The sequence below is a fragment of the Anolis carolinensis genome, chromosome 4, assembly GCF_035594765.1.
Source record: "Anolis carolinensis isolate JA03-04 chromosome 4, rAnoCar3.1.pri, whole genome shotgun sequence".
Classification (NCBI taxonomy): domain Eukaryota; kingdom Metazoa; phylum Chordata; class Lepidosauria; order Squamata; family Dactyloidae; genus Anolis; species Anolis carolinensis.
Window position 1 is genome coordinate 106389770 of NC_085844.1, and position 24563 is coordinate 106414332.

The 24563-nt window shown below is 37.8% G+C and overlaps 1 protein-coding gene across 6 annotated transcripts in view; it reads right to left on the reverse strand.

The window, feature by feature from the left end:
* cdh12 (cadherin 12) overlaps positions 1–24563 on the reverse strand; it is an 868710-nt gene that overhangs the window by 453695 nt on the left and 390452 nt on the right. Inside the window, exon 1 of one of the 6 annotated variants that reach the window (XM_008114212.2) lies at positions 17966–18555. The exons of the other annotated variants lie outside the window; for them this stretch is intronic. The gene's annotated coding sequence lies outside the window, so the exon portion shown is untranslated. Of the gene's footprint in view, positions 1–17965; positions 18556–24563 lie in introns of those variants that run through there. 6 annotated transcript variants of the gene reach the window in all.

Sequence of the window (24563 nt, forward strand, 5' to 3'; positions counted from 1 at the left end):
CAAATATAGAGTGAATTTTAAAAGGAATACTACAAAAAACATAGATTTAAAATGCAACCTTTTCCTTTCCTAGAATGATACTATTATATATATTTTAACGTGAGTCCCGTCTCAAATCTAGAGAGAAAAGTGGGGTGCCAATAATGATGATAATAATAATAATAATAATAATAATAATAATAATAATAATAATAAGAAGAAGAAGAAGAAGAAGAAGGTAATTTAAAATAACAGGGGGCAGTTGTGGAAAATCCCTAGCAGGGTGATAGTTCGCTTTCCCTGCCCATTTCCAATTTTCTTCTCCCTCTGAAGTGGAAAGTCAGTCACACACCAACCTGGGTGGAGAGTTCTAGTTTGAGGTTTTGCCAACACATTTCAAGGGAGATCCTGCAGAGGTTACAAATCCAGGTTCCCTCCACTTCTGCAAGCCGGTTTAAGAGCCCCATAGCAACCAACCACTCCAAGATGGGAAGGGGATTTCTCTCCTAATAGCAACAGCAGCCAGCCACCAATGCCCTTTGCAAACGAGCCAGGCTTGCCTTGCAACCCTTTGCAAGCTACATGCTTCGCTTGTGCAAGTCGGTTTAAGAACCCCATGGCAACCAACCACTCCATGACGGGAAGGGGATTTCTCTCCTAATAGCAACAACAGCCAGACAGCCACCAAAGCCCCTTGCAAACGAGCGAAGCTTCCCTCCACTTGCACGCTTACCATTCCAACCAGTAGGAACATACAAGAAGTGCTGGGGAATCCTCCTAAACCATGTGAGATAGCACATAAAGAGGCTGTTGAAGGAGAGGAATGTTACTCAAAATTGGATTCTAAAATAACTCTAGGAAGTTGTTCATGTACAGTCTCTCATTTTACACTCGAAATACATCCATTGGCCCATTGTATTTCAAGACAAATTCTTTATGAGGCTATCCCAACATTCCTGAAAAAGAACATGTTCATGTTATGAATATGGAAGACAGCGGTGCACGTGTTTAGTTAGTCTTGGTGTCACCAGTGGCGCAGCGGGTTAAATTGCTGAATTGCTGAACTTAGCCCCAACTTATGTCAGCCTAGCAGTTCGAAAACATGCAAATATGAGTAGATCAATAGGTACTGCTCTGGCGGGAAGGTAACGGCACTCCAAGCAGTCATGCCAGCCACATTACCTAGGAGGCATCTACAGACAACACCGGCTCTTTGGCTTAAAATGGAGATGACCACCAACCCCCAGAGTCAGATGCAACTGGACGTAATGTCAGGGGAAAACCTTTACCTTTACCTATGAGAAACATACCTTTTCTGAGAGTATCTAATTCATTATTCTAGTGCTAAAGTTAAGGTTTTCTTCTTCATCCTTTTTTTTCATGTGTTTCATACATATCTTCTGCTCCCCATTATCCAAGTCAACTACTTTCTGTGACTTTTAGGTATCAGGGAAATTCAGAAGTAATAACAAATGAGAAGGGAAGAGGAAATCTAAAAGGCAATAATCATACTGATTGGTTAGGACTGTGGAAATATGTATGAGGTAGACTAGAATTTTTTGCAATTAGTATCCATAAAGCCAAATATAAATCTATATTTAAATCAATATCTGTCTATCTCACATGGTAATCTAGATGTGAGATTCACACTTCCCTACCCACCCCCCTTACATAGCCAGACACAATGTGTGTATACTTCTTTAAATTAAATTATAATTTGGATTTTTGGCTGTTTGCCATTGTCAATCTGGGGTCAAACATAGAATGGACAAGCAAATATATTTGTGCAACTCAGTTAAATATGAATAATGGTTGGCTGCATACATCAGTTTAGATAGAGGCCAGAAGAAATTTAAAGATTTATCCTTGCTAATAATCATTGCATTTCAGTAATGCATTTTTATATGTCTATTTTGTTTGTTTATTTACGCCATTGCTCCCATGATCTATATTAGATGCCATTAGGTAGACCTGCATGGATCATGTCTCATTATATAGCGACCCAATCAATTCACAATGGAATTGATAAATGGTGTACTGGGAATAACTCATGTTTTATCACAGCTTGGTTTATATGCCGAAAAAAGAATAAATATCAGCAGAATACTTTAGGATGCCACTGATTGAAGGAATATTCTCCATTTCAACTGCTCTTAACAAAAATGATATTTAATTATCTTTAATATCATTTAAAGACTAATGACATTATTTTTGTAATGAACAGGAAGAACATTTAAATTAAAAATTATTCACAGTTGATTGACTGCTGAAAATTTTGATTTGGGGAAATCAAATCTTTCTTTCTCTGTGCCCTTTATAAAGTGGTGCAAATAAGATCTCAATTAAGAGAAAGAACAAAAGACAAAAAAGAATTGTTATTCAGTGACACAGGATATATGTTGTCCTTTTTTCAAGCAAGCATTCTTTCGGGTGCATTTTAATTACAGTTCAAGGAAATGGAAAGGCATTTATTTCTGTGGAAAGGTGAGGGAATGGAGGCTGAAAAAGCCAATAATGGCAGTAGTCACATAGAGGAATAATAGTTCAGTCCACTGTGCCTGGGGAGAAGTGCTGAAAACGTATAGTGCCAAGAGCTCCCTCTCCTTAAAAAGACATATTTGTAGATTAAAAACATAACTGAGCATCCTACAGTATGATACGTTTAAAATCTTTGATCATTGGTCATATTGCATGGAACTAATTGGAGCTGTAGTCCAAAACATTTGGAGGGCATCGGGTAAGAAAAGGTTGACGTAAGCACTGGGTTGGATTAAGGTGTAAGCAGTGTAAAATGCTGACTTATTGCCACATTTCAATTGCATTTGTATTTCAGAAGGTCTTGCTCAATTGTATTTAAAAATACCTTGCTTCATTGATATATTTATAACAAGGATGGAAATTCCTCCAAAATGGTTGGAAAATGCAATCAAGGACAATCATAAAGGGATGAGATTCCTTGCAGTTCATGACTTATTTTGTGTGAAGAATGCAGGTGGGTTTGGTGTGTGTGTGCATAAAATATATTTTATGTGTAGCTAATACATATATTTTCTAAGCAGCTAATATTGTTTTGTGCATTTAAAAACCACATGCATTATTTTCACAGTGTGGAGAAAAAATGTGCACTTTCCCTGCAAGAATGACATTGACTAAGGTTAACATTCCTAAATTTATAAGCAGTTTGAAAAAATAATTTGAGTCAGATGTGCAATGTTACAAGGGGCTGAATGAGAAAGAAGAATGTTACTCACTGCAAAACTGAAAACTATATTTTTAAAGAACATTTGGAATGCTTTCCTTTTATTATCATTTAACATTGTTACACTTGTTTGTAACCTGTTTTTTCTCCAATAACACTATTTAATAGAGGTGTTTGAAATCCCATTGGTTGATTTGGATTTCGGATAGTTTCAGATAGCAATTTCGCAGCCGAGACACCAAAAAATGACCGGGAAGGACCCCTTTGGAGTCTTTCTGGAACAAAACATGAGCCACCTAATCTTTTGGTTAAAATTCAAGAAACATCTGTTGATTCAAACTAATATTGCTTCCTGGAGCCCTTGGTGGTGTAAAGGGTTAAACCCTTGTGTCAGCAGGACTGCTGACCTGAAGGTTGATGGTTCGAATTCAGGGAGAGGGTGATGAACTCCCTCTGTCAGCTCCAGCTCCCCATGCGGGGACATGAGACAAACCTCCCACAAGGATAGTAAAAATACCAAAACATCTGGGCGTCCTCTGGGCAACATCCTTGCAGATGGCTAATTCTCTTATACCAAAAGTGACTTGCAGTTTCTCAAGTCACTCCTGATACAGAAAAAGGTCTTGCTCACTCCACTACCCTAGGGGTGGGGCCTGGCAACTGCTGGCTAATCCTAATTGATAGGAGCAGCTGAACTCAGATTTTTCCTTGTTAGCGTGACCACAGCCAATTAGAAGAAGTAAGCGGATCACATGTCTTTTTGCAAAGCTTGGTCTATATATAGCCATGCAAAGTCCTCCATTTTCTGTGGGTGGTGTGGAATTGGGGACAGAGAATGTGTGTGCTTAGCTCTGTTTGTTTGTCCTGTCGCTGCCTGCCTTTGTTTAGGAGTGCTAGCATTACTAGCTTTTTGAGAATTACTTTTCTTTTGACATCTCATTATTATTTTTATAATCTTCCTTATTCCATCTTTTAATTTAGAGAGGTGTGGGTGGGTGTGTGTTTGAGGGAGGGGGCTGTGGGTTTCAAAAGGTATTTCATGTGTGCATTTCTCAATTTCTAGTATTGTTTTTACCCTTTTTGCTTTTGAATCTAAGTTGACAGAGTGTGTGTGGTATTAGGGAGGGAAAACATATTTATTTGTTGCCTCCCTTAAGTCCCCATGGAGGGAAAGCAGGGTAGTATTTATTTAATATTCATTTCAAATTCAATCCCTGTCCAGCCCTTCCTACCTAGTAATTACCTTCTTCCTTGCAGTTTTTCTGGCTTGTGTACTCCTGCATCTGCAGTCTATCTCCCCTCCATCAAAAATTTACAGAATTACAAGAAAACCCTTTCCTTATTTGTTAGCTGAGTTCTGTGACTCTTTGTAGAAACTTTAGAAATTTTCCTAAAATTCAGTAGATGACCAAAACTTGGCAGGCTTGCAGTTGTAAATGTGTCCTACAAGTGGGCCAAGTTTGGTCCTAATAGACAAAAATAGTGATGGAAAGACAAGCCTCAAAAGTTTGTGTGTGTGTGTCAGGAGCGACTTGAGAAACCGCAAGTCGCTTCTGGAGTGAGAGAATTGGCCATTTACAAGGACGTTGCCCAGGGGACGCCCGGATGTTTGTTGATGTTTTTACCATCCTTGTGGGAGGATTCTCTCATGTCCCTGCATGGAGCTGGAGCTGATAGAGGGAGCTTATCCACGCTTTCCCTGAGTTGGATTCGAACCTGGCAGCCTTCAGGTCAGCAACTCAACCTTCAAGTCGTGAGACTTTAACTCACTATGCCACCAGGGGCTCCATTGGTGACAATGGACCAAATTTTCCTGAAATGAAAACACAACACCATATTTTGAAATAAGAATTTACTCCTCATCTCCTGATTTTTACTGGAAATGGAATGGAGGGGGATCCAAAATTTGAAACAAAAACAACAAATTCCTGAAGTTTCATACACACCCTACTATGTAACACATATCTGGTTCTTGGGATATAAATGTCATTTGCTAATTGGTTCAATCATAAAAAAGGATTTTTTTAAATTAAACTGCAAAATTGTTGTTTATGCAGGATGTCCTGCAGCACATTTTGCTATAATTTTCCAATGAATATCTCATAGAGTCTCAACCAATTCAACATTGGGGATTAATTCTTGGGACCACTTCTGCAACCTCAGGGGTCAATCCCCAGTGTCATCCCAGTTTTTCAGGCTCTAAGAGATGAAAGGAGCAGGATGGCATGCCTACCCTCTCTTTCCAGCCCCCCATTTCTTCTGTAAATTTACCAGAGGGGCCTGGCTGCATCCTCAGCCCCCTTGGATGCAGCCAGGCCCCTCAAATAAGTTTACAGGGGCAATGGGGGGGCTGGCTATATGCCCTTCCAGGTTCACCTCTGGTCTATCCAGGATAGCATGTAGCCAACCTCCCTGAAAAATACCAGGTTTTGGGGCTTCTGTATGGACTCAATCTTTCAAGATTTTGGCCTCTCTGGAAGGGCTCTTTGATTATTGGTCGCTTTAGGGTCAAGCAAAAAACATTTCAACTTTCCATGGGTTTTTTATGAATGTTTACCATGTGTAAACCGCACTGAGTCCCCATGGAAGGTAGCATGATATATAAATAAAGTTTTGTTGTTGTTTTATGCACCTTGCATAGTGTTTTGTGCAGGTGTTTATTGGCTGGAGGTGGCGTCCTGTTAGGCAGTCACTTTGCAGGTAGTGGTGAAGAGGAGAAGTATGGCGACAGGATGAAACTTGCTAAATGGTAGAACACATTTACCACTGTTACCCCTTCCTCTCAGGAAGACATTCCTCCTTCTCACCCACCCCAGGCCCCCCTCACCACCCCTTTTGGGGAAAGAGTGGGGCTTCTCCCTATATTCCAGCCTCGCCATTCTCCTCAGGGCCCATTGGGGAAATCAAACCAGCCCTTTTTGGGGAGAAGTGGTGCCTACAATTGAGATCTGGAGCCATTTACAAGACTTACATAATTCTTCCAAATGTCATAGGTAAGTGTTGAATCTTAAGGGGGTTTTTTTTTTTTTTTGCATGGATGCCCCTTGCATTTCTTAATATCAAGTCCTATGTATGAACTGTGTGGTGACCGGCCATGCACCGACCTCCACACATTAAAAAAAAATCATGCACAGGCGTCTTCCAAGAAATGGAGGACCATCATCCTCAAACTACGAGGGATCGCCTAAGGATGTATGAATCTTACAAAATAGATATGACAAACGAGGCACAAATGAAATTTTGGATAGCCCTATTAAATAGGAAAGTGAGAGAGGGTGATTTGTTTATTTTAATAGAAGCATCTGTAGCGGTAAAGTGTTTAAATGGATTGGAAATAGAAATAGTTGAAAATGATCAATAATGTCTATTATTATATATACGCATTAACTATAGACTTTCTGTAGGGAATAAAACTACAAGGGTATATTTGATTTCAATTATTAATGAAAGTACAATTTAGAAAGGAAGGGAGCATTTATTTTATGAGAAAGAGATATATGAGTCGCATAGTTCGCTTTAGCATGATAAACACTGATGAAAGATTGGAAATCTCTCTTATCTTTCCTGTTCTTTCTTCTTTTCTACCTGTATTCTCTCTCTTTTCCTTTCCTTTTTCATTCTCTTTCTTCCTTGTTATTTTCTTTCATGTTATGTATTGGTAATATATATATATATATATATATATATATATATATATATATATATCTGCAAAATTTAAAATTAAAACAAAAGAGGGCAATTCTGGCCTTCCTGCAAAGGGAGTTCCAGAGTCTAAGAACATACATCAAGAAAGCCCTCATTTGCATCCTCGCCAATTGTGCTTGAAATTATATAGGGACTGAAACAAGGGCATCCCCGATTATCTCAGGGCCTAGGCTGGCCTATGGAGGGATGAACAGTCTTTCAGATAGCTTGGATTTGAGCCATATTGGGAATTATAGGTCATAACCAGCCTTTTGAATAGTGCATTGAAATGAACTGGCAGCCAGTCCCCTCCCTCCCCCCCCCCCCCGGAAACTTGAATGAGAGTGGGACAAATGAAAATTAAAAACATTATTTTGAAGGAACAAAGCCAATGGCCAATGGAACATACTGGTACCTGATATGTGAAATTAAATATAAGCCAAGAGATTGGCTTATGCTCATTACACCAATTAAAATAAATATTATTAAATAATAATGAACATGTCTATTTAGCAATTCATTATGTGTACAAACTCTGCTGTTCAATACTTCATAACATTCAATTACTAATAGTTACAAGCTGTGAAATGCTAAAATAAAATATGATATTTTCATCTTCTCATATTGGATTTCATATTATATATCTCATTAAAAACACCCCATTGTTATCAGTTCAAAATGTATTTACCTGATTCTATCCATTTTAGTATAAATTGAAATTTTACAGCGTGAAATATCTGAGGTTATTTTTTAAAATTCAAAGAAGATATATCTTCGTGAATACACAAAATACACTTCATCTATGCAACTTCCTTAAAGATACATTTTGTAAAACTTCATTTTCAGTATTCTTTCAGATTCTGGTGAAAATGAAAGATGGCCAAGAGATGAATATCTATCAAATTCCCAGATGAGACCATGCTTTTAGGAGAGAAAATGGAATCCAGTGCTTTCTGGCAGACTGCAAACCATTTCAGATATAAATAGATATACGTGAGAAGAAGAGGTGTTTTTGAATGTGCCCCATCTTGCAGGGCAGAAAATGAAATTTGAAGGATAGTGAGGAATGGAGATATGTACAGTCTAAATAGACACCCCGGTTCTCATGTTCCAAGGACAGAGTTGTTCTTATCTGACCTGATAGTAATAACTGCAAAAGGGAGGAGCTTTGCACTATTATTTGCAAGTTAACATGATGTTTTATGTCCAAGGACAGAGTTATTCTTCACTGACCTACTAGTAAGAACTGCAACAGAGCTTTGCACCACTATTTGCAAGTTAACATCTTCTCACACTGAAATCTTATGGCTCTCATCCCATGACTACTTGACATTCAAATCCTCATCTCTTTTCCTTACTGATGGAAACAATTTCATTTGGTTCAATAGTTTTGATGAAATTAGCATTTTTAGACCCTCAAAGGCTTTGGCAAAAATGTGCACTTTACCTCAAACATATTTGTGAGTCTTACAGGGAACTTTTCAAAAGGTACAATTGCACATGAAATGATGTAGCTATTTAAAATGTGACTTGTTGAAATATGCACAATTGGGAAAATGTATTTTGTGGGAACGTAAATTACATAAATTGTGCATATACAGTGAGGAATTTGAGGACACCAGTCTTCAGTTAAAAATTAAAATTGAGAGTTTAAAATAAGCTAAAAGCAATTAGATATCAGCATCAAGTTCTGAGCTCTGCCGAGGCTATTCCTCCCATTGCTCCACCAGAAGTCAACCAGAGAAGTCAGCATAGTAGAGCACCTGATGAACTAACTTGGACACAGCCTATTATTTGAGAACACAGAAATGCTGGATCACTCTAACAACCACCATGTCAGGTTACACAGGGAAGCCAATGAAATTCACAAGCATGTGGACAATTTCATAAGAAAGGAGGAAATAATGTAAATGAACAAAATCTGGCTACCAGTATTAAAACCCCCTCTAAAATCAGGATTGTAAATAAAAAGCAACACTCAATAAACATGAGAATTCCAGACAGGAAACAATCAGGGTCAGCTAATACCTCCCAACAAAGGATCCCCCTAGACAGGAAGCAGACAGGCTTTGAAGCTGCAAGGACATTCTATGCTAATCAAGGTGGGCAGTTGCAACATTCACACTTGCATTCAACAGATAAGAGTTCTTTCTCTCATCCTGAACATTCCACAGATATATAAATCTCACTTGCCTAGTTTCCAACGGACATCACAACCTTTGAGGATGCCAAGCATAGATGTGGGCTAAACGTCAGGAGAGAATGCTTATGGAACATGGCCATATAGCCCAGAAAATTCACAGCAACCAAGTGATTCCTGCCATGAGAGCCTTTGATAACACATAGAGTTATGATTGTTGCAATCATGAAGTCACTGATTTACAATTCTAGTCATTTACTTCTATACATTACCCAATGACATGACAATATACATGATATGCAGATTGATATCTACAACTGCCTTAACCAGCGTATCCCTAAGAAAATAACCCCCTTGATGGATCGTCACCTTGTCGTGGCAAGGGAGTTTGCATGTTCCAATGAACCTGTAGCCATAACCACCAAAGTCATGTACTCCCAGGAGGGGCCTCAGGAGAGGATCCAGACCAAGCACAATCTGAAGACCCAAAGACCTCAATGGTGGAGCAGGCAGAAGATAATATGTTACATGTTGGCAGCAATAGGAAATTTCATGGCGGACTTGTGTTGGTTTTAAATAATGGTTTTAATGTGAAGATAACTGATTTTAGTGTTTATGTATTTTTATGGTTTATTTTATGTTCTGGCATTGAATATTTACCGTATATATTTTGCACTCCGCTCTGAGTCCCCTTTGGGGTGAGAAGGGCGGAATAGAAATGTTTTAAATCAACACACATGTTACAATGGCTGTAAAGATGGAATAAGGCTGCAACAGATGAGAAGTCACTGTTGTCTTGTTAACTATGCCACTGGTTGGGACCCTCATTCTATGAAGTCTGTGTGTTCATCAGCCATGCACTGACCTCCACAAATTAAAAAAAAAATCACACAGAGACATCTTCCAAGAAAAATAAAACAAAACCAAATGCCACATGGCGCTCAGCAAAGGTCAATGGGGCAGAACTGTGGAATCTGGAAGCTCCTAGTCACAGACTGGCATATGGGTGGTGAATATGGATTCAATCATTCTACCTCAAGGTCCAAAACAGTTGAGTAGTCCAGAAGCTGTATACATGACTGAGCAGCTCTTTTTAGGATCCAATCTGCTTACCTCACACAGGGAGGGGACAAGAAAAGGTGCCCTAAGCATAGTCTGCCTCTCCCATTCCTGACTGGATTGTTACATCCAGAGGGGTCACCACCTTGCCGCAAAAAGAAAAAAAAACGAATGTACAGACATTGTTGAACAAGAAACACTCTGAATGTATGACTATTGTTGCAAGAGAGCTGAAGCACTTTAACATTGACATAGCAGCACTTCAGGAGACCCAGAGAGCAGGAGAGGGACAGCTGAAAGAAGAGACTGCCTGAAGAAGAAGAAAGAATACATGGAGTTGGCTTTGCTATCAGAAACGATCAGAAACAACCTGGTGAAGCATCTGTCCAAAAGCACTCCTTGATATTAATAAACTACTCTCAAAGCTCCAAATTAACCTTGCCAAAAACCAGCAGGCAACCCTCATATGCAACAACAATAGATGGTGACGAAGATATCAAGGAAATTTTTTACTGTCAGCTGGACACCATCCTATCAGAGATACCCAAGGAGGACAAAATCAACCTCCTGGGGGATTTTAACACAAGAGTTGCACTAGACTTCAAACTGTGGCCATGGACCATAGGAAAATATGGAGTTGGAAACAATCATCTGAATGGCATCCTGATTCTCACCAAATGTGCAGAGCATAACCTTGTCATCACAAACACACTTTTCCCCAGAAAAACAAGTTGAAGATGTCATAGAAGCACCACCAGTCAAAGCATTGGCATGTCTTAGGCTCTGTAATTAAAGCCAGTGGACCTGATGGGATCCCTGATGAAATCTTTAAAGAGGGTGGACCCAAGCTGACACAACAATTCCACCAACTCAGGCCCGTAGCCAGGATTTTGATTGGGCGGCAGTGGGGGGAGGGCTGAGTCTGAGTGAGGGAGGATCTATCCTAGCAAACCTTTTGTATCATTATCCCAATACCCCAATGCATATGGGATATATTGAGCATGGTGATCAGATCATGATATGAATAAACATAACAGTATCAGTAAGACCTTCTTGCAGACCACCCTGAGAATTTGGGGGGGGGGGGGGGCTGAAGCCCCTTAACCCCCCCCCCCCCCCTCGGCTACATGCCTGCACCAACTCATTGAAAAAGTGTGGGTGACTGAAAATATCCCAGCAGACTTCAAAGATGCCACCATCACAACCCTTTTCAATAAAGAGGAAATAACAGAATGTGGAAACTATCAAGGTATCTCTCTTCTAACATCCGCTGGGAAAATCCTCACAAGAATCCTTGCAAACCACCTTCTACTTATTTCAGAAGACAGTTTCCCAAAATCCCAGAATGGCTTCCACCCCTAAACAACAGTACCAAGAAAAATGCAGGGAGCAAATCTAACCTCTCAACATGACATTTATTTGTCACAGTGAATCACAGTGAACTCTGCTCACCAATGATGATGAGTAAAATAAATCCCATTCTAATTAAACAAACATTCTTAAGAGAAAGGTTTTTTTATAATAAGAATGAATAACATTTGTGACATACATGCAAGACTAATTTAGAAATCTGTAAGGAGGTGGTTGTTTGAAATTCAATTTCCCCTTCTACTGCCCTTACATATATTGCTAATTGTATATTAGATTAAGTCAAGATTGGGAGTCTTTTTGACAAAGATCATACTGAATCATATACAAAATCACAGGGGACTCAGAATTCTGACAGAAAATATTGTGAGGCCAGGATGGTCTGCATTACAATTTTTCTGACATAGGCTTTCTGCCTAAGGGATATATTACACAATGAGTAAATGAATCACACTTGGATTTCATAACTGATGCTAACAACTTCACTCTGGTGTCCCCCTTCCTGCCCCCAGATTATAAAAAATGTGTGGTTTTTGAGTCAGAGGTAAAAGCTACTTGCCAACTCCAGCTATCTTGGTCAATCCAACACAACTTTTTTGTGTATATTTAAATGTGTTTAGGATTTTAACCTGTCTTTCAACCCTACACACGATCACTGTGTTCAGAGGATTTATTCTCAAATGAATTGGCATAGTATTGTAGTTTCAAACTATTTATTCTGTTTTGTTACTAGCAACCACTAACAGACATCTATTTGACAGTTTATTAAACAAAATATTACATGTTTCATTTTCTAGTGTTTCTTTATCTCTTATCCCCCCTTATTTTTTGCAACAGGATTATCATTTCACAGACTTTCCACAGACTTTACAGCATCATTCATGTTCAGTTTTAATTGTGCCATGAGTATTTTCCTCCCTTCCACACTCCCTGATTTCTTCTATGAGGTATAATGGATGTGATTTTCAAGTGTTTTGCTTCCCAACTCAGTTTCATTTCTAATGCTCTTTCTTGTCTTATTTTGGAGTCTGCAAATCATTTTGTATTAGGGCCAGACATAAGAAGAGGTGGCTCAAGACAGCGCTGAGCACAGCAAAGTCACAATGCTGTATTTATACTTGACAGCCCACAGTAACATTCCTGCGACTAAATACACTTCCCCTTTCTGATGTACTCACATTGCTGATTATTATTCTCAGCAGACACTCTATGTTGTTTCCTGCTGTTTGCATTAATCTAGAATTTGTTTTATTCTCAGCTTGACTTAGTTCTGTCTGATTTTTGAATATCTTATCCCCCATGTGTTCCATTTGTACACATCTCTCCCATCCCTTCACTGCTTTTCCCATCCAGCTTCATAATCCAGACAAATGTATTCAGTACATTAAAATGGCATTACTGTAGATTCCACACCTTCAATAATTATGACACTTCCAGATGTCATGTAAGATGGTAAAGGAGTATTATCTGTCAGCAAAACATTACCTTAAGCTGATTTGGATAAAAACTGGAGATTCCCCTTATGTGAACAGTCAAATAAATTGTATACATTCTTATACAGTTGCTACGTTCACAATATAAGAGGAATCTGGAAGGTTCCTTTTCAGTTGAGTGAAATATTCAAGGTATCTTGTGAAATACAAAACAAGTTTTGGGAAAGTTCACAATCCTTTTTAGGATAGCTCACCTATCCCTTTTTATCACAACTCTCAAGTTGAAAGAGGCAAGGAATGCTGAAGATGTATTAAAGCTAATTCAATACATTTAATCTTTTAAAATACTTTATATTCCTTATAACTGTATTCATAAGCTGTAGAGATGCCTAGAAAATCATCACTGTTTATACTTCTACAGACATTTTTTTCTTGTTAGTGTGCAGCTTTTTACAATGGTACGTCATTTATAACAAGTATTTTATGAGGGTGCTTAATCATTTTCCTATCTATTGTGATAAAAGATTTGAGAAACCTCTTATACTCTAGTCTAGGCATGAATGACATAAAGATCAAAGGGGGATTTCTTCCTTAATTTATTGTCACATTTTATTTGGCATTGGTTTGTTTCGGCTATTTGTATACATTTTCCTATTTATTTTTTATTTCTGTTCTCCACAAGAACTTGAGAAAACTGGAAGTAGAGTTCACAGAAGAACAGAGGATGGCTAAAGACAGGAATAGTAAGGGAAATAATAGTAGGTATGAATAGTTTATTTTTATTTTAAATTGGACTGCACCTAAAGATTATTGCAAAAATGCATCTGCTCCAGGGTGTGTTGTACTAGCCAAGTAAATTGCAGAAAGCATGATAGAGGAAGCCTGAAGGTGCTCTGCTAGTCACCAATTAATTTTCAGACCAAATTCAAAGAGCTGACATTTAAGGCCCCTGAGACACTTAACCTGAAATACAATAGGGAGTACCTCCAACAGAAATTGGAATATTGCAAGATCATCTTACTCTAGATATAGCTATCACCTAAAATGAGGTTGATAACTACCTTGAGTCCTGTTTTTGGTGGAGGAATATAAATTAAGAGCATCATCTCCTCCACCAAAGACCTTCTCGATGATGGGGTCCTCCTTGATAGAATTCTTTTGCTTTAGAAGACTGGCAAAACATTTACTTTTGTTTGTTCAGGCATAAGGCCTACAAAAATCCTGCTGCTGATTTTGCATATTGTGTCTATGATTGAATGCTATTTACAGATGTCTTATTTGACAACATTCATATTGAGCTGCATCTTGAGATGAAATAAGTATGTACATGCACGCACATGCACATGCATACACACAAAGCCTCTATTAAAGCACATTGTTCATTTAACTTGCTGCATTCTTAATAATTCTTCTTCCACAGTCTCTAGGCAATGACACTATGATTAAAGTAGCACTTATCTAATCAGTCATTTGGCTGAGGTCACTGTACTTATTAGGCATATGAGGATAAAAATGTAGATTACATATTGCCACAATCAGAGTGGTTTGTCAGATGAGACATAATTCACAGACTGTGATGCACAAAAATCCTAAGCCTAATTGTCAACATACACATGATGCTCAGTTGTGTGTAATTTGTCTTTAATTACTTCTCCTTTTACATAACGCAGCTGTAGAGGCTATAATCTAAAATCAAAGTCCAAAGAAAGAGGGAAATGGTTTTTGACCCTTATTCCTCAACTAGTTTTTCAATTAAAATCAACCCGCAAAAAGCCCAGATGCAATTTCTCACCAAAATTAGTGTGAGGCAACCCATGAAATATGCTATCACATGTGCTATTTAAAGAAAACTCTAAGCAAAGTAAATCAATTTGTAATTTTGAGTTTTCTCATTGGTCATATTACCATTTCTCATAAGACTGCAAAAGAATAAGACAAAATAACCATTAGCTTTATTATGCTATAGACCAGAGCTTTCTAAACATTTCATGTTGATGACACATTTTTCAGACGTGCATCATTTCGTGACACAGCAATTCTGATTTACTAGCAAACTGGAGGTTAAACCATCTCCTTACAAGAGAAAAAGACACGTACATAAATGATACTAACAAAATTGCAGTTTATATATCAGGATATAACATTTTATTTATTATTTTTGTTTACCATATTTTTACCCCACCTTTCTCAACCACAAAGGGGACTCAAGGTGGCCTGACACAGAAGCAACTATTTGATGCCTTAAAAACAATGTACAATTAAAATAAACATTTGACATTGAATTTAAAACACATTAAAACATTGAAAAACATTACATTCACTATTAAAACCACACTATCCGCAATTGTAATCCGGGCCATTCCAATAGTCATTGCACATAATTCCATATCCATCTATTGCACTACAATTACATACAAAGGGGACAGACAGACAAACAGTTACTTCTTATCCGTTCCATGTGTCTACACTGGGAACGTAGGATGGTTTTATGATGATCTAACAATGGACGATTTCCATTGAAAGTGTGGGCCGTAGTTCCTGATCTTTCAGATGTTGCCAAAACATCTGTAGGACCCAAGACGGAGAACCTGTAATTAAATCACTTCCAGTTTGTGAGTAGTGATCCCCATATTGTACGGTTATTAAGTAACATGCTCTTGACTGAGGATAACCCTCTCTGCAGCCCTCGGATGCTCGCCATTGCTTAATAATTATACAAGTTGGGAAATAAGGCAACTGTTTGTCTGTCTCTTCTGGAAACAGAAGAGGCAGAAACAAGGGACGAGAGAATGACCACAGTGTCTTTCTTACTGTTCTCATAAAATCTCATAAAAATTGTTACTTATTTTTTTAAAAAAATATATGATTTGTGACTTGTTTCACATAGACTTAGAGGTGTTTAGCTACTTTCATGTGATACATTTATACACTGCATCTGACACACTAATGGATCATAACACATAGTTTGAAAAGCCCTGTTATAGACCAATTTCTGGTTACATTGGGCAATTCTGCATGAAGAATGGCAACCCAGCTCCCTTCTGCTGGTCCTCTTTGAGATTCCTTATGTGGTCGAACTTCCTTCTCTGGAGGTTATTAAATATAGACTGGATGACCATCTGCCAGGAATGCTTAGACTGTGTATTCATGCATGGCAAAATAGTGTTGGATTGAATGTTTCCTTCAACTCTATGATTATGATTCTATGATTCCTTATAACTCATGAATATATGCAGGAGTACAACTTATAACTCATAGCTTTGATTGTAAGGGATGCAAATAGCTGTACTCTATTTAGGGATGCAATTCTTAACTCTTTGTCTTCTCAAAGGAAGAAACAAATGATTTAAGGATTTTTTCTTTATGCGGTGTGGAAGTCTTCAAAAATGCAAGTTTTTGACGTCTATTCACAATTTGGGGCTTCTGCACAGAATTCACAGGTGGTAGTTTTGTACAATAAACAGCCATGTTCATTTCAGGAAGCAACTTTTTCTGTACAGAAATCAGTATTTATGTGCAAATATTATTTTCTGCCCACAAAATGTTGTTTTCTCTGAAAAACAACTATGTGTGGATTTATTGCAAGAGAATCTGATCTGCAAAGATTCCCATCAGTCAATGATTCTTGTCAGGGTTTATCAATAATCAAACACAATCAAACATGTATTTTCATCTTCCTGTTGTGAAATTCATGTTAAAATCACAACAATCTGTTGTGCTGTAAACATGAAAGCAAAAAACATCAAGTAGTGATCATCCATCCAAGTGACATTTTAACATTTCCTCAAACTTTGTGACATCTTCATATTCTTCTTGTAATCATGTGGTCCTCCAGTTGTTCTTATACTGCAATACTCATTAATCCTCACCACCTGGACATGCAGTTCAACAACATTTCTTATCCCTAGAATGGGGCCCATGTGGACCTCCAGTGTTCCTGGCCTGCAGTTCCCATTCTTCCTCACAATAAACTATTCAGGCTACAGTTAATGAGAAATAGCACCTCACAATTCTCTTCTGGTCTTATTAACTAAGCATTTATCTTCTATGATTCCAAATGCAGAATCTATGGTTTTGCTTATTGTAATGTTTACTAATTTACTCATTTCAAGGGCATAAGCCCTTGAAAGTTTTAGTGGTCATACTTCTAACACAATTGAAATTCAAACACATGCGAATGGACTTCAGATACATGCATTGTGATTCAAACAATATTTACTCTCACCACAGGCAGTTATGGAAGCCACTGGAAGAAAAGCAATGAACGTGTACTTTGCATGCCTGTGAATACATTTGTCCATCAAGATAGTCCTATACCCACATTTGCTTTCACAGATCAAAAAAAGTGGTCTGAGTCCTAAATAACTTTGCCTCATGTTTGCACACTGATTATAATCTACAGGAAAAAAAACACCTCAAAGGTAAATTCAGGTACAAAAAAGAAGATACTTTTTATTACAGAAAAGCAAGGTAGGCAAAGCTCTTTATTTGTCATTTGTTGTCTCTCTAGTACAGTTTCATTCTCTTTTCCACATTGATTGGTCATCAGTGACTAACCCAAATGTATACATAACATTTCAACTGCTAAGATGTGGAAAAGTAAAAAAATAATAATTATGTGGACAGGCTATGATTTTGTTCCATACTTTACCCATGCAAGCACAGTTATTTCCTAAAGGAATCTGCAAACAAATTTCTCAGCATAAAAAGACACAGTCTGGCCTTAGTGACAGGTGAAGCTACAGCTTCCATTGACACCAACACAGAGATCTCTTCTTGACAACCCAGCAATTCAACTGAGATAGCATATAACAATTTCATAATGCTTCTCAGCTCTTCTTTTATATACTTTTTGGTGGTGGTGGTGAAATACAATCAAGTTTTTCTCCTCCCCGCTTTTCCTTCCTTTTGTCCCTTTCATTTTTTAATTTAGCTATTACTTTCCAGTCCCGTGGTTAATCTTTTATTCTAGACAAAATATCAAGAAACACTAGGATTTTGCCCCTATGCTTCCCTCTAACTAAAAAAATACTTAGGGCTTGCCCACCTCAAGTACTGTATGCTCAACACAGCTGCTGGCAGAGAAATTGGCTCCGTTCTTACCTCCCACAGTTTCTTGTAGCACAGCTGCTTCTGTTGGGAAGTTGTTTATTTCTCTTTCCTCTTTCATATCCCTGACCTTTTTTTTCCTAAGAAGTTGTGCAGTGTTTGGTGTCATAGTGATGAACGAGATGTGATGATGAGAACCTTACCGAGGTTGCAGCATGTAGAATTGAGGCTGGGGGGGGGGGGGAGCCTAAAAAGAGAGAGGGTTGGAGAGAGGAGGGAATGTAGAATTCTGACAGGATGAGCTGGCTGGCAGCCCATGTTTATAGGGTCTGTGAAGAATACAGATGAGAGAGCAATGGAGGCTGGTCTGCCGATAACATTATAAATCTCTTGCTTGCACTGTTTCCCATCCACCAAGGAAACAAATAAAATAAAGGTCTGAATGTTCTTAACGGTGAATGTGTCACAAGGCACTTCCATTTCACCCTTTGCCATTTGTAACAGAATTTGGGAGACTCTGATCTATCCTATCTGTAGTGTGCTCCTCACTTATCAAAGTGGTGAGAAGTCCCAATGGTAGCACTAGCACAGTTTAGCTTCCCTTGAAGGAGAAATTCTAAAAGTTAGGTGACTAACAGGAGAAACTATTATGTTTTTTTAGATTACAGAAAGGAGAGGCTGAAGGTGACAAGAAAAACACAGTCCTATTCTTGCTAACCAATTAAACACTCTGAAATGACAACAAAGGCAATTTTTTGTTATACATAGCCACAGCCAACTGATAATATTTGACCAGGAGTAACAAGAGAGTAAAATGTATGTAAATAATCACAACTCTCCAAGCAGTTCAATAAGGATTGAACATACACAGTAAGCAAAATATGGTAATGGTTCAAAATAAAATGAAAACAAGAAAGTAGGATGGAACGAAGTGTTCAGGAAGAAGGTAGAGCTGACTACATCCTTAATAGGAGCAGTTCAAACTACAGTGCTTGAATCCATTTATTTATTTATTGCTTAAATGTTCTAAATTATGCTAAAGGTGATATCCACTTTGAAATGTTAGCTATGCAAAGGCTGTGTTAGATTCTTCTTTTTATCACCATCATATTAGGTTCAAAGGGGTTGTGGAGCTTGAAAGCAGATGGGGCAATCCTGCCAATTATGCACTTAGTCACCATTGATTTCAAAGGTTAGAGATTTAACCATGTACTTAAATCTGCACTTGAAATCAATGTGACCCAATACTGCTTAGCTTGGTTTGGATTGCTTCTGATGCTTGCTTTGAGCTGAATCAGTAAAATGTGTTGCCTTCACCCGGATGATGTCTTTTCTAGCTTCAGTTCCACATATGCAACTTTTTTATGCCCACATTAAATAATGGAACTAAACAGAGAAATCAAAGCAGGATAGGATACAAAAATTCTAATTAGCACAATGCAACCTTAATGGAAAACAAAACCAAAATCTTGGCATTCATTTCACTTTCTAACAAATGTTTCTGAATATATCACTGAACAAAGAAAAAAAAACTTGTGCTTATTTCAGTGGAGATCCAATGTATTGCATGGAACATTTTCTTATCCTTGCACTTTACAAATCTTTGTTTTCATGGAATTTCTACAGACTTCTTCATTCAATACAGAATTATTAAGTTTCCACATATCTAGATTTTTGTGTATGAGAGAAATCTAAATCAACAGAGGAAATAGTAATTGGTCCATGCCCTTTTACATTATATTTACTTATTTATTTACAGTATTTATATTCCACCTTTCTCACCCTGAAGGGGACTCAGGGCAGATCACAATGCACATATACATTGCAAATATACATTCAATACCATTAGACAATGCAACATATATAGACAGACACAGAGGCAATGTAACATTATATCTTCCAGCTTCATGAGGGTATGCTTGATTCCAGCCACAGGGGGAGCTGTCACTTGACCGTCCACTTGTAACACCGAGTCCTTGATAGAGTACTTCTTCATCTTCCACATGCACGCTTCTGGACATTTTTATGGTGATAAAAATTAGTTAAATTAGCCTCCCACATAAGCAGTCTCTAAATTTTCCTACTTGACAGATGCAACTGTCTTTCAGGCTGTATAGGTCAACAGCAGGCTAGACTATTAAATGGTCACGAGCTCACTCCGATCTGGGCTGGATTCAAACTCATGACCTCTCAATGAGTAATGATTTATTGCAGCTAGCTATTAACCAGCTGTGCCACAGCCCGGTCCCCTTAGTAATTGACATGATGTAAGAATAATTTCAATAAAAAATTAATAAAGACTGTTAAAATGATATGAGGTAAATTCTGATAAGATACCATTATATGTCTTCTTTAAAACAAAATTTAGGAGTGAAGAGATGGTACCACATTATTCTTCTATGGTCATCCTCAACTGTATTAATTTATCCAGTTCTGGGTTTCAGAAGCATCCCCTGATAGTGACCATAACTACTTTCCAAGGTAATCCATACTAATGTTGAACAGCTTTTACCACCAGGAATTTATTCCTAATGTTTATTTATTTATTTATTTATTTATTTATTTATTTATTTATTTATTTATTTATAGTATTTATATTACACCCTTCTCACCCTGAAGAGGACTCAGGGTGGATCACCATGCAAACATTCAATGCCATATGAACATAGAGACAGACACAGAGGCAATTTAACCTTCTCCAGCTTCTAGCTTCCTGAGGGTATACTCGATTCTGGCCACAGGGGGAGCAGCTGCTTCATCATCCAATTTGGAATCAGTTTTCTTTTAATTCAAATCAATTGGGACATCCTAAAGGATGGAAACTAAACAACAGCCTCTGTTTATAGATTTTCAAGGTCAGAAAGTCAAACTGAGTTTGATCTATCCAGCAAAGGTTTTGGATTATGATTCAACCCAGAAGCCAATAATTAATTAAATATACATTTTAATTAAATGTAAAAAATTGTAGCAATTTTACTTTATCCAGTTCCAGGATTTATTCAATAAGAAAAAGACTTTAAAACATTAAAATCAACACAGCCTAAGGAATGCTTGTGAAGTGGAACATAATAGCCATTGCGCAAGGATTAAAAACAGAATTTTCTCAGAGTTTTCATGTGGATAGATTCTACAGAATGGATGGAGAATATGTGGTTTTTAGGCTGCAAGGTCACATGTGTGGACCTGTATCCACAAATGTGTATCTGTGTTGAACAAGATAGGTTCTCTAGGTTTGTTCTTAAGTTGAATTTGTTTGTAAGTTGAAACAGATACCCTTTTCTTTGCTAAGTGTAGCTCCTGCCATATATGGATATGTATGCTTTGGATATCACAGGGAAGGGTTAACACCCCTGTGATGTTTCTTCTGCTGTCTTTGCCCCCGTTCAGAAGATTTCACCTTACTTTCTGTTCCTGTGATAATTAATTGGATTTTCAAATGAATTGCTTGTTGTGGAAATGATTGATAATAACGCTTCAATTGAGACAATTCTTTCAGGAGTGAATTTCCCAAGGAGTAGGTTTCACTTCCTGTTGTCTCATCTCCATTCTTAACTACGAGTCATTTGTAAGTCAGATATTTGTAACTCGGGGACTGCTTGTATCTTAATGAGATTTTTCCCTTTAAATGTAGTGCTAGACCCTGCCAAATTTTGGAATTGTGTCAGTGGTGAAGATGCAGCCTGGTAATTTGAGAGAGAACTGGTGCCCAGACCAAGGAACACTGCCCAAATTATCCTGTGAAGTCTTGTCATTTCCCTTTCTTTTATGTTGAACTTCATTTAATTCTGAACTGTACTGAACTGCACTGATTAAAACAAAATTCAACAAAGAGTGATACCTTCACTGGCTAACCAAAATGCACAAAACTCATCAAGCTTTTGAGGCTCCACTGGCTTCTGCTGTAGTTCATTTGGTCTAGGGTGATCTTTACAAACATGCTTATGAAACCCAAAGGCAATTCCCTTGTTCCTCCTTCCAAATCAGGAAACACAACTCTTTGGATATTGAGTCATGGAATGTTTTTGCCAGCTTATCCAAATCACTTTTCTAAATCCTTCTGAAAATAATGTAGCACAGGCCTGCAAAAAGTCTGGACTATCCACTGCTAAGGTTTGGAAATGATTTGCTTTGTTTATTTGTGTCTGGTATATGCATCAACCATCCCAAAAGCAGAATTTTGAAGATTTACCATTGTCACAGTATGCAGAAATGTCATTTTCTCAACCAGCTTGTATCTATTGAAATCAGAGTGATTTACAGATACTGTGAAACTCTTGTAAATTATGAGAGTAATATATTGGTTCCAGCAGATGGCAAACTGAGAAACAGAAAGGTCAAGTAATTTGCCAAATATCTCTCAGAATGTCACAGTAGAAGAGTGATGCTTAATTTTTGTCTTCTTTCCCATCCTACCTCATTCTTTGTTCCTGCATTTTACCTTATTATGGTGACTTTATCAAAGCAGGTTTTGATGAGCATATTTTGTCTAATACAATACATCATTATTGACTGTATTACATTTCCTTCCACTAACGGCATTTTTCCTCCCTGAAGAGGTGAGATTATAATTGCAATGCAGTGTACTAGTACAACAAAAGTGGGATTATATATTACCAATTAGAGCTCTTGTAATTATTTTCACCTGTTCCGTCCCCCGGGACGATGGTTTGCCTTACATTTTGTTTCAGCCTCTGGCTGCAAAAGCCCAGGAAAAGTGGCTTGGAGTCTGCAAGAGCTGGCTGCAGTTTTCTTTGCAATGATTGGTCAAAGAGTACAACATCTTAGGACCGCCCTTTTTTACCAGGGTCTAGTCTCCATTTTGGAGCCTCATTTTGGCTATAGTCTTCCAAGGTGCTGCAGCTGTGCAAGCTAACTGGGACAAATCATCCTCAAAACCAGGCCAATCTAAGCCTATCCAAATTAGATAAGTATTGAATTATACTGATCTGGAATAGGAAATCTAGTTAGAGGAGCAGGGTTATTCCGTCGCTTCTAGAACTAATCTTTGCTGTAAAGATAGGGAAGGAAAGAGTTTCTCCTTCTAATATAGACAGCGTGATTAGGGTATAGTGGTTTTATAATTACCTTTGCCTTCTGGAACCAGGGATAATTCCACAACTAAAACCTATAGAAATTTGTTTCATTTTCTGTAACTTTAAGATCTGTGCCAGGTTTACAACCTTGTATGAATAAACATCCTTTTTTTGAAGTTTTCCAGACTCAGTCGTTCAATATTTTTAGGACAGCTTATAGGGATTTGCAGTTCGCCCGGATAAAGGACGGCACGTTTCAGCTTTATAGGTTTTTTATTGTCTGGCGAACGGCACATCACCACCAGTCTATTAAATCGCTTATCCTGCTCATTACCTTAAAAGGAGACAATGGAAGAAAAAAACAATAAATGAACGATAGCCAAAACAAAACAAGGTACCAAAGAATTCATGGGGGAAAAACAGAGCAAGCTATACTGTCAGAGCTATTTCTTTAAAGACTTTAAACCATATTCTACTACCAGACAATGTAAGCTATATATAACTTTATTCATTCTTAAAGCCCCTAATGCTCTGCAACACTTTTTGTGATCAAGGCAAAGAATGCAAGCTAGATCTATGTATATAGAATGAGTCTGATTTTCAACAGCATGATTATTGCTGGCTAAGGTTACTAGCCACCACATTAGGAACATCTCTAACTGTATCATGAGACTGTTTCATCCATAGGTGGAAGACTGTACAATGAAAATAAAAATCACGTGATGCCCCAGATGTTCATGGACAGAAACTCTCAGCAATTATCATATAAGTGAGGAATTCTGGGAGGTACTTCCACCATATCTGAATGATCACATGATTCCAACCTCTATTGTAAAATATGTAAGAATTGAAGCAAAATAATGGGATTGCCAATCTCAATTCTGATCACCCCAGCAAATTATTAGAGGGAGAAAAGTCTTTGAACCTAGAGCTATTATATTTGTTATGTTTGCAATTCTCTAGCAACTTTGTTTTTATCACTTTCTTATGGGTACACTCATAAATTTATTTCTCCTTTTTTCTGAATCAATTAGCCATAGGGCTGGACTTTAGAACAGCTGGTAAAACACCAGGAGTAATAAGATCTACCAACTAAAAGGTGGCTAGTTCAAAGCCTGGTTGGGGTGAGCACTCGACAGTCAAGCCTGGCTCAATGTTTACCTAAGCAGTTCAAAAACAGCTTAGAGTTGTAAGTAGAGAAATTAGGTGCTGCTAATTAGCGGGAGAAGTATTTTACAATGCCATAAAGAACGAGAACAGAAATGCAATGACCAAAAGGAAGGTGGAAGGAGAAAGTCCTGATTGCTCTTCATCATAGAGAAAGGCGCAACAGCACCCCCCGTGACTGAATCTGAATTCAACCTACAAGGCATCAAAACTGGATTTTGAGACAATATATCTCCTTTCTATCTGTTCTGTTCTGTCCTGTCTGTATAAACCACATTGAGTGTTTTCCATGTATGTGTACTGTGATCCGCCTTGAGTCCCCTTGGAGAGATAGGGTGAAATGTAAATAAAGTATTATTATTATTATTATTATTATTATTATTATCAACACAACGATGTTGTATGGCACAGCAAACAAGATAGATATGCTGGATTTCGTTTCGCAAAACCAC